The sequence below is a fragment of the Solanum dulcamara genome, chromosome 9 (assembly GCF_947179165.1).
Source record: "Solanum dulcamara chromosome 9, daSolDulc1.2, whole genome shotgun sequence".
Lineage (NCBI taxonomy): Eukaryota > Viridiplantae > Streptophyta > Magnoliopsida > Solanales > Solanaceae > Solanum > Solanum dulcamara.
In genome coordinates, this window is record NC_077245.1 from 75,150,024 (window position 1) to 75,162,987 (window position 12,964).

Consider the following 12,964-nt stretch of genomic DNA (forward strand, 5'->3'; position numbering starts at 1 on the left):
TAATACAGTTTAATTAGAAACACAAAAACGATAATAATTTTCTTAAGATTGTTAGTAAACTGTATTGTAAAATGTTAAAATAGTAACAATAACTCTGAAAATAAAAGATAGCAACTGGACAGAAACTGAAAATGAGAACAGTATCTGAAAAATTATGTAAAACAAAAATCAAGCCCACTGAATGCACGGTGTCCTTAAGGAAATTATTCCCCTCAACATACCCGAGGTTTTTGAATCTTTCCTCCTAAGATAGAATGATTTACTCACCAGAATAGCGATACAATAAATTATGGTGACTACGAACCATTCAAATGCAGTATATCACACGAGTTTTTAGTAAGTGCAGAAAAGAAGAAGAAGAAAATTGTTTATCAGAAATTTTCATAAGGAACAATTCTGAGGATCAACAGAAATTTATAGCTTGTTTGCAACTTTTCAGAAAAGGTATTTGTTGGGAAAAGGTCACAACTTTAAGATTTGCAACTTTTCAGAAAAAATTACAACCTTTCAGAAAAAATCCGTTGAAAAAAATGGTAAGAAATGTTTTAAATTAATTCGGTAAAGAAAAAAATGGATCGGGTCACGGGTCAGGATTTTTCAAATAATTGATTAATTAAAAGAAAGAAATGGGTTGGGTTACGAGTCAAGATTTTTCAATTAATTAATTAATTAAATAATAATAATTAATTAAAAAAATTAAAGGAAATTTGGTCCAAGCCGAAGCCGAGCGAGCGAGCTACGACGACGGCGCAAGGGAAGACCCTCTTCTTGACCCTTTAGCAACATGAATGAGTGCTTCTACTTTGAAATAGGAGATTTTTTCTTTCCACCACCTAAATGTTTATTTCATAAATCAAGAGGGAACAATTCATTTTTTCCTCCACTTCTTTTCACTTCATTTTCCATTCAACCTATCAATTAAACCCAACAAGAGAATAAAGTTTTTTTATTAACCTCTTTCAAAATGCTCAACTTTATCTCATATTTTGGTGCGTAAATGTTAAGTTTGATAAATGATTCGGTTTTACTTGACGGTTTAACTTGTTCACCTTTTTTTATAAGAGACAAACTTTTAAGTTAACAACAAAAACCTTATAGTTATGTTATTATATTTATATTAAAGAGGGCAAGGAAGGTTGATTCAAATTAATAAAATGTTAAACACTAATTTGTAAATAGAATACCAGCCACCTTATCACTATTGAGCCGCCTTTAATGACATGTGTATTGGTATATAGAATACTTTCTTCTTTTTTTTTTTATTTATCGCATTTGCTTTTTTGAAAGTCAAATTATATGAATTTTGATCAATATTTTTTAAATAATATATTTTTTTTATCATATAAATAGAAGAAGGATTACAACTTATAATATTTTTTATATAATTTTTAAATATTTAAATTTTTAAATATTAAATTATTTTAATTTAATTTAGCTTCGAAAATTCTCTTTTATTTCGTTTCTTTCCAGTTTCCCTTTAGGATTAGGAGAAATTCATAAGAGACTGTAAATAGGGATAGAGTTTAAGAGGAATCAATTAATGAATTGTTTTTTTTTTCTTTTTATGATGGGAAATTGGTCAGATGCTCCATTAGAGCTTTTAGTTGTAATTGCTGAAAAATTAAAATTGATTGAAGATTTGTTGCCTTTAGGGGTGTGTTGGAGATCTGCTAAGGAAAAATTCACTAATGAGAAAAGGATCTATTACAAAAAATGTTCATATAGAAGAGTTGTTGGTCTTTCATCAACAGTTACGCCCTAGCCTTTTTCCAATCCTAGTAAAGGAGTTGCTGGTTTTAGTGCCCTCGAAATGTATTATTGAATAGAAAAAAATAAATTAAGATTATTAATGACAAATGGAGATTAAGAGTAGAACATGTTTGATGCCTCCCCCCTTGTCTACTTTATTATAGACTAAAAATAATAAAAATTCTATTGATAAAAACATTGTCTCTCGATCAAATCCATATTCCTTGGTCTAACACCTAACTTTTCAAGCATTGAGACAAATAACCCCATTATCCCAAAATCATTACTTTGTGCTCTAAACTGTTTGAGTAACAACACTAGAAAAAAAGAGAGCATATTACTATGTAGTATTATCCCAATGCTCCCCTTTGAAACAAAGAAATAGATTTCTCAAGGAAAACATTTTCTTTAATTATTTTGTAATTTATGATTGTTTGGCTTGTTGTTTGTTTACGAATGTATCATTCATCGACCACATTATTTAGTAGGAAAAACGTATGAGGAACCTTGTGGGTATTTTTTGTCAATCACATTATTTTATTTTGGACTGACTATTTTCGATACTATTATTTCATCTTTTGACAGCAGTAACTTATTCTGGTATAACTTGTCACATGATTTAGTAACCAAACAACTTATAAGACAATACATTTTTTTTTATCCAGAGACTATATATCTTTGTCCAATATACCAACCATGAAAGTATAGCATCTACCATTGAATGTGATATCTAGATTTTTTATTTTTTTATTTTTTTTATCAGCACAAATAAAATTTCTACCTTATTCCTTATTTATTTGAGCAAATGATGGAGTGTTTTCTGCTATATCTCAATACAAGATAAGATATATTATCTATTGAAAGAGGGAGGGATAGAGAAAGAGAGAAAGACACAGAGAGAGGAGAACGAGATCGAGGAGAGAGGCGAAAGTTTTTTTTAAGTATCTCAAACAATAATTGTAAATTATAAATATTCACATTATAACTATAGATTTCTAATTACGTTCAAGTGATAGTCAACTCGAGAATTTTCCAAATATAATAAGCATCCTATTATTTTGTTGGGCAAAATAAAGAAAAAAATAGAAAAAGAAAAAGTGAGAAGCAACATAATTATGAGGTCTACACAAATAATTCCCCATCATTAATCAATCTGAATAGTGAATTCTCTTGATGCCACCAGCAATGTTCAGATCAAACCACTAAATTAAAAATTATAGCAATTATAAAAATTTAGTAGAAATCCAAAATTAGTGGCTTGATCCAAATTACAAATAATTATTATATAAATTATAAAGAGTCTACCATGATTTATAAGACATAATACAAATTTACGTAATATATGTGTTTTTTTGCGCTATAATGGCATAGTCCAAAGAGTCAAATTTGTGAGGAGACAAAGTGAGTATTGTGTGTGAAGGATTTGGTGACGAATATAATATTGACGATTTTTTAGTATAGTAATAGGATAAATCACAATAAGGACATTGAGTTCTTATGGAGGTGTATCTGACATCCATAATAAAGGGTGGGTTGAAAAAAAAGTTTGGGGGATTTTTATATTGACAAACTTCTAAAAAATGCATATTACGTCTTAGATAAACTCCACATCAAAATAAGAAAATAAAGTAAAGTATTTTATAAGACATAACACAAATTCAAATGATCGGTGAGCTTTTGAACTCTATAATAATACAACCTATATAAAATATCCATGAAATTTACTTTGTAAAAAATGAAAAGCGGAGAGAATATTCTTCTTTGAAAAGAAGAAAACGAAAAAGAAAAAAGAGAACCTTTTTTCCATATAACTAAAAGGAATAAATGGGTGATTAAGATGGTATCCAAATTGGGTTCCTGATCATGAAGCAACTAAAGAAAGAACAACTTAAACTTTAAACTGCTAGAAAATAATGTATGTTTTTTTCTTTCTTTTTCTTTTCCCCTGCCCCACGTTTTCCTCACCTCTTTTTTCTTTTGTCAATTTTGGCCATTGATCTTGGCTATAAATTGTCAAAGATTTGGCAATGAAAAATATACATAGATACATACAAAATACACTGCAATTTCTTCTCTTTCTCTCTTTCTTTCACTAACTTTCTCTTTTTTAATTTGCCAAGTTAGTTTATTTTATAACACGTTATCAGCACGAGGCTCTAATTTTTTTCCAGAAAATTAACTTCTATATCATGTATAGTTATTGAAGAAATTTAATTTTAATTGTCTTTGTTATTTTTAAATTAATTTTTATCTCAGTTTTTATCATGTCAAACTTGTCAAAATTGGAGTTTATGGCACTTGATATTTCTGGCAAAAATTATTTGTCATGGTACTTGATGTTGAAATCCACCTTACCGCTAAGGGTCTTGGTGATACTATAATCGAAGGAAATAAAACATCAAGTCAAGATAAAGCGAAGGCTATATTTTTCTTCGTCATCATCTAGATGAAAGCCTGAAGGTTGAATACTTGACAGTGAAAGATCCACTTGAACTGTGAAAAGGTTTAAAAGGGAGGTATGATCACCTCAGGGCAACGGTATTGCCAAGGGTTCATTATGAGTGGATGCACTTACGGTTTCAAGATTTTAAAACCGTAATTGAATATAATTCTGTTGTATTTAGAATAACTTCTCAATTAAAATTATGTGGGGAAACTATAAATGATGAAGACATGTTGGAAAAGACACTAACTACTTTCCATACCTCTAATGTGATATTACAGTATCAATACCGTGAAAAAAGTTCTCAAAAATACTCTGAATTGATCTCATGTCTTCCGGTGGCTGAGCAACATAATGTTCTTTTAATAAAAAATCATGAAGTCCGTCTCACTGAAACTGCTCCGTTACCGGAAGCAAATGTGGTAGAAGCATATGGTCAATCTGAAAGAAGACAAAATAAAAATCAATGCCACAATAATGTGCGTGGACGTGGCAATGACAGAAGGCGATATAATAATCATCATGGTGGTGGTCAACATAAAAGGGAGAACAATATGAGTTCTCAAAGAGGCCCTTCAATAAGTAACTATCATCGTTGTGGCATGAAAGACCACTGAAAAAATGAATATCAGACGCCTGAGCATTTTATAAGGCTTTATCAAAATTACTTCAAAAGAAAGGCAAAGAAAGGTGGTGCCTCTTCTTCTAATGCACGGATAGAGTCACACTTGGTGTTTGAAAATAATGTTGAGGCAAGACCTTCCCATAATGATAATATTGAAGCAAATCTGGCTTTGAACGATGACGATTTTAATGACCTCAATGACATTACTCACTTGGAGGTGGAAGACTTCTTTAGGGATTGTAATTGATGTTTAATTTCATTATATGATTTACAATATATTGTCGTTTTTATGTACTTTTGGATATCATGTTTTTACGTTTATCTATTTAAAAGAAAAAAAGATGACTTATGTTTTTCTAGCAATATTGTTACTTATTTTATCTCTTATAATGTATTTTTATTTTATGAAAATAAATAAAGTTTCCAGTCTTCAATTGGATCCAAGATGAGTAATGGAAATATATGACTTTTGGATAGTGCCATAACTCATACGATATTAAAAGAAAATTTTTTTTTATGTCATTTAATTATAAAAAAGGCTCATGTCAATACAATATCCGATAGTACAAAATTGATTGAAGGCTCTAGAAGAATGGTCTTATTACTACCTGGAGGAACGATATTAATAATTGATAATGCATTGTATTGTAGTAAGTCTTAAAGAAACTTGTTAAGTTTCAAGGTTATTCGTCAAAATGACTATCATATTGAGACTGCAAATGGAGGAAAGGTTGAATACTTTTATATTACTATAATAAATGCGGAGAAGAAAATGTTGCACGAAAAATTACTTTCACTTGCTTCTAAATTGTACCATACAAAAATTGGTACTGTTGAATCACATGCCATAGTAAACAAAAGATTTACTGATTCTAATGATTTTATCATCTGGCATGACCTGTTGGGCCATCCCAGTTATAATATGATGCGCAGAATTATTGAGAATTCACATGGACACACTTTGAAGAATCAAAAAATTCTTTAATCTAAGGAATTCTCTTGTGTTGCGTGTTCCCAAGGAAAACTAATTATTAAACCATCAGCAATTAAGGTTGGAATTGAATCCACTGCGTTTCTAAAACGTATACAGGGTGATATATGTGGGCCAATTAATCCTTCATGTGGATCATTTAAATATTATATGGTCTTGATAGATGCATCTACAAGATGGTCACATGTGTTCTTATTATCAACTAACAACATGGCTTTTGCGAGATTGTTAGCTCAAATTATAAGGTTAAAAGCACAATTTTCAGATTATGCAATAAAGACAATTCGTCTTGATAATGTTGATGAATTTACATCTCAATCCTTTAATGATATTATATGTCGGTTGAAATAAAAGTTGAGCATCCGGTCGCTCATATTCATACTCAAAATGGTCTAGTAGAATCATTGATTAAACGCCTTCAATTGATACCTAGACCATTGCTAATGAGGACAAAACTTTCTCTTTCGGTATAGGGGCATGCTATTTTGCATGCAGCAGCACTTGTACGTATAAGGCCAACATATTTTCATTAATTTTCCCCATTACAGTTGACTTTTGGAAGAGCGCCAAATATATCCCATCTTAGAATTTTTGGATTTGCGGTATATGTCTCAATTGCTCCACCGCACCGCACAAAGATGGGTCCCCAAAGAAGGTTGGGAATATATGTTGAGTATGAATCTCCTTCGATTATAAAATATTTGGAACCTATGACTGGAAATTTATTTGCGGCAAGATTCGCTGATTGTCATTTTGATGAATCAGTATACCCAATATTAGGGGGAGAACACAAGCAATTGAAAAATGAGATAGGTTGAAACTCATTATCACTATAGCATTTAGATCATCGAACAAATCAATGTTAGCAAGAAGTTCAAAAGTTGATTTATTTGTAGAATATTGCAAATCAACTGCCGGATGCATTTACTAACCTTCCACGGGTTACTAAATCGCATATCCCAGCCGTCCCGATAGGACAACTTGTTCAGGCAAATGTGTCTAGGCCACGCTTAAAATGTGGAAGACCAATTAGTTCCAAATATAAAAATCCTCGAAAAAGGAAAGAAATAAATGATCAAGATGACCATAATTTGGAGGCAATTGTTCAAGAATAACCTAGAGACACAACAAATGGTGATACCACCAAGGAGGTCCAAGTACCTGAAAATAATGAGAATGAAGAAATCTCAATAAGTTATGTCTCGACAGAAAAAAAGTATAACCAAAATGATATTGTGATCAATAATATTTTTGCTTATAATGTTGCCATTGAAATAATGCAACAAGATAAGAATCTTGAATCAAAATTTGTCGATGATTGTAGATGGAGAAATGATTGGCCAAAATGGAAGGATGCAATTCAAGCAGAGTTAACTTCACTTGAAAAATGTGAAGTTTTCGGATCAATAATCCAAACACCGAAAGGTGTAAGCCAGTAGGGTACAAATGAGTTTTTGTGCGTAAACAAAATGAATACGGTGAAGTCGTAAGATATAAAGTATTTCTTGTAGTCCAAGATTTTTCGCAAAGGCCTGTCATTGACTATATGGAAACATATTTTCCCTGTGGTGGATGCAATTATGTCACGACCCAAGCCTAGGGCCTAGACGTGACATGGCGAATGAGGAACCCGAAAGTACCTCAAACAAGCCTCTTAGCATTCTTTTAGCCTTTCATAGGTAATGATGATAAATAAACAAGCGGAAATCATAATAAATCTTCAACTTACATATGTCCAACAATACCTCTAACTATTAGATTTAACGGGGCTAAGACAAGTCCCTAGCTCACCCTCAATCATAATAGAAGAAATGTCATAGTAAAATATCTTAACATATCATAAACTAGAAAGATAAAGGAGTATTGTTCCCGGAACATGAGAACTCACCAAAAGTAGTCTCCAATGGAATATCAACTAGCCACGTGGAGAAGAACGAGGAGGAGCACCGATCCCTACATGGTGATATCATGTAGGCAAAAGAGTATGCGTTAGTACTTTGAATGTACTAAGTATGTAAGGATGCATGAACATTGAGGAAACATTAAAACATTTATGTAATATGGAACATAATTTAATGTATGCATAATAAATCATATAGATATCCTTTAAAACATTCATTTTGTGGGAAATTAACCATAACCGACATTTAAGACCATGCGAGCTATTACATGGAATCCAACATAACCCCCTACGTTGGCCGGGGAGACTACTTGCCGGGTAGAACTCCGTCAACTTCATTTGTTTCTTTAACTTTAACTTTAAGGGCTATTTATGGATCCATTAGCCTAAACCTACAAGGGCTCCTATGTTGGCACATAGTTAATGAGACAAGGGGTTGCTACTAGGATTCCCTTACCGAATCCCACCTCAATGCCTCATTCGGTGCTAAGTCAATCCCACGGAATAGTTTAATACTTCAAAATATTCATAGCATATACTTGAGAATTCAAACATCATATTCGGTAGAATAGCTCATTAAAACATTTGATAATTCAAATATGCAAGAATTGTTCTTATTGCATAAAGAATCCATCATTCATATCATTTCATCATTCTTTCATTTCATAAGACTCCCTTTTTGATCATAGATATTGCTTTCATAAACATTTATTTGGAGTCAAAGCTTTCAAGTCAAACTTTATTAAAAACATAGTAAAACTAGGTGGGTTCAAATCATTTCAACTTGCAAATATGTATGTAAATAAATATACATAAATACTTTGAAATCCATTAATTAAAAATCATGCTTTAAACAACCCACCATGAATTTCAAGAACCTTTAAATAGATAAATAAAAGAATTACTTGTAAACCATCAATTCATACATATGAAATTATGTTGCATCAAAATAGAGCAATAATCATTAGTTTAACCATGATTCATACTATTAAGTAAAATTAAGAATTAACATAAAAAAAATATTACTTGAAATCAAGATATTTAATTGAAAGAGTTTTTGGACTACATGGGTGGAAGAACCCATGGATAAACACCCACATAACTTAGAGTAAAGCTTAAAAAAAAATATAATTTATCATATAATCAAAATAATTTAGACATGAGAGTGAAAGGAATACTCTCATTGAAACCTTACATACCTGGAAACCGAAGCTTTAGTTAGTACCGGAAGACTTAATGACCACTCTTGAGTCCTAGCTTCTCTTCTTGCCGGAACGTTTTGTGTACTACCCGGAATATATGAATTACCGGAATAGTATTTCTTCACTACTAAGAACTAAAACTATATTTGAGAATGTGTAAAGAAGTATATAGAGAGAAGATTTGCTTGAGAAAACTTGATGAATAAAATGAGGAAATAAGATGGTATTTATAGGTGGGAAAGAGGATCTAACAATAAATAAAATAATTATAAATAAAAATCTGAAAATTTAGTGGAATATATTGATGTCATGGATGATGTTAAATGGAGGATAATTTATGTCATGAGTGATGTCAAATGTATCTAGATCTTTCTATGGTAGGTGAAATGAGTTATCTTTGACAGAATACTCTTTTTGGGAGCTACGTTTGAATAAGATAAATTCCTTATTAGGATTTGGTGTCTTCATAAGAATTGTAGATATGGAAGTCTAGTTTCATATCGTTTAAGAATCAACCAATTTGGATAAACCTACAGTGAGATATGATTTTTCTTCTATAAACACTCATTTCCGTCATAGCATCCTACCTTACAAAGATTAATTTATTTGACCTACTTAACCTCCGAATCTTAAAATATGGTCTTCATAAAAGTTGTAAGTAATGATCTTGTGGTTACGCAGAAATTTTAATCACTCAATTTGGATATTCCTATGAAAAGTTATGACCAACATACAGAGGCTATATCATGTTTAGGCAAAAATTGAAACATCGTATACAACGTTTTTAGGGGATGTTACAAATTACCTTCAACTATCTAATGAATTTGGCAGTTCATGAAAAGCTTGAAATGCACCTAATTGACGAGGTCACTGCCTATTTATATGGCTCATTGGACCACGATATTTTAATTAAAATTCTCAAAGAATTCAAAATGTCTGAAGCATACAAAGAATCTCGAGAAACTTGCTTAATAAAACTTCAGAAATCCTTATACGGGTTGAAACAATCAGGGTGAATGTGACACAATCGTCTTAGCAAATATTTGCTAAAAGAAAGATATAAAAATACTCCAATTTGCCCTTGTGTCTTTATGAAAAGATCTGGATCTGAATTTGTTATAATAGTCGTATATATTGATGATTTGAATATTATTAGAACTCCGAAAAAACTTTCAAAGGCAGTAAAATGTCTGAAAAAAGAGTTTGAAATGAAAGACCTTGGAAAAACAAAATTTTGTCTTGGTCTACAAATTGAATAATTTGCAAATGAGATATTTGTCCACCAATCAACATATATTGAAAATATTTTAAAGATGTTTTATATGGATAAAACACATCCATTGAGTACCCAATGGTTGTGAGTTCTCTTGATATTAATAAAGATCCGTTTCGACCTCATGAAAATGATGAAAAGCTTATTGGTGCTGACATACCGTATCTTAGTGCAATTGGTGCATTAATGTATCTTTCCAATAATTCTAGACCAAATATAGCTTTCTCTGTAAGTTTGTTATCAAGATTTAGTTCTTCTCCAACACGAAGATACTAGAATGGAATTAAACATATATTTAAATACCTCCGAAGGACCATTGATATGGGATTGTTTTACTCAAATAAATTCATGTCGGAATTGATTGGTTATGCAGATGCAGGATATTTGTCTGATTCCCATAAAGGTCGATCACAGACAAGCTACTTATTTACATATGGTGGTACAGCTATATCATAGCGTTCAACAAAGCAAACTATGGTTGTCACTTCTTCAAATCATGCAGAGATAATAGCATTCATGAAGCAAGTCGAGAATGCGCTTGGTTAAGATCAATAACTCAACACATTTAACAAACATGTGGCATTTCTTTGACAAGAGACGCTCAAACAATATTGTATGAATACAATACTGCATGTATAGCTCAATTAAAGGGAGGATACATCAAAGGAGACAGAACAAAACATACTTCACCAAAATTCTTCTTTACCCATGATCTTCGAAAGAAAGGTGAAATACATGTTCAACAAGTTCGTTCAAGTGATAATTTAGCAGATATGTTCACCAAGGCATTGCCAACTTCAACCTTTGAGAAATTGAGATACAAGATTGGAATGCGTCATCTTTGAGATATTAAATGATGTCTTCATCAGGAGGAATATAATACGCGCTGCACTCTTTTTTTCTTAGTCTAGGTTTTGTCCCACTAGGTTTTCCTAACAAGGTTTTTAATGAGGTAGCACTTAAGGCGTATTATCAGATGTGTGTACTTTTTTCCTTCATTAGGCTTTTTTCCACTAGGTTTTTTCTAGTAAGGTTTTAATGAGGCACAACATATATGGGCGTTCAGGATAACTGTATATATTTATTCTTTCACTAGAATTTGTTCTTCTTTTCATGGACATCCAAGGGGGAGTGTTAGAAAATAATTGATGTCTTTTTCTTTCCTTTTCTTTTCCCCTAGCCCCACTTTTCCCTCACCCCCTTTTTCTTTTGTCAACTTTGGTAACTGATCTTTGGCTATAAATTGCCAAAGATTTGACAATGAAAAATGTACACAAATACATACGAAATACACTGCAATTTCCTCTCTTTCTCTCTTTCCCTCACTAACTCTCTCCTTTTTAATTTGTCAAGTTAGTTTATTTTATAACACAAACACATTATTTGTAATTTATTAAATTAATAAATATTTATTAAAAATTGAATAATATTAAAAAGATGAAGTATAAGGTGATAATTGAAAAAAACATATTGCTCCCTCCGTTCACTTTTACTCGTTACTTATTCCTAAATATATTTTCATTTTTACTTGTCACTTTTGACATATCAAGAAAAAATAATTTATTTATTTTCATATTTTACCTTTAACATTAAATATCATTTTGAAGACCAAATACTAAACATTAATTAGTAGGAATAGTGTGGTAAAATACTATATCATTAATTATTTTCTTAATGAGTATGTCAAGTCAAACAGTGACAAATAAAAATGAACTAAGGGAGTCATATTTGTTTTGAATTCCTTAAATAACACTGATTTTAGAATAATTTATTTTTTACTAAAATGATATTTATTTTAAGACGGGCGGAATACAATTATTAATTAGTTAGTCAATTACTTAATCAACCACTGACTGAGTCAGCTACTTTGTTATTGAAGTGGACAAGAATATTAGTGTGTCTTTTGTCAGTTTCTATTCTTTATTACTCTATTATACATTTGTTTATGTACCAACAATCTTACAGCACACTGAGCTACCAACTCTAGATTAAGTAAAATTAATATTTAATATGACTGTCATTTTAGCACCTTCTTATATAGAGTAGTGTTAATAATTCTTGAAATGAAGGTTTCAAATTCAAAATTCATGGAGGTTTGTTGATAGAATTAATTAATTGAAATATGTTATATTTATTTAAAATCAATAAAGATCGGCACTTTATATCTATATATTATATGATTAAAAATCTTGTAATTGCAAGTAAAATTAATGATATATGACGAGGAGGTCACGAGTTTAAATAGCTTTCTATAAAAGATATAAAATAAAATTGAATACAATAAATTCTTATGATTCAACTCTTTATCAAATTTCATACAAAGCAAAAATATTATGTACTGAGCTACCTTTTATCGATTTCATTATATTCAATTCATACATTATTAAGTGGGTGTGTCCCATCTAATTTAATATTTAAAGTTATCATAGTTAGATTACCTTTACATAATTATCAACCTACTCCTCCCTTTCAACTTTTAAAAACAAAAAGTTTATGACGCTTACATAAGTAGATTATATTTTTCTTATTAATAAAATTAAAATTATTTTGACTTTGATTAAGTAAATAGTCTAAAGTTATTTACTAGAATAGAACTGTCACCTAATCTACTATTCTTCTTTCCTTTCCTCTAAGAAAGTCTTACATTCCTTTTTGACTCCAATGTTTTAATTTATCTGTTGTATTTACAAGTAAATTAAATAATTAAGAATGTAGAGGTTTTGCATTGAATAGAGAAATTTATGATAGAGAGAGCTTTCACCTTTAAATTTTTTGGCCAAA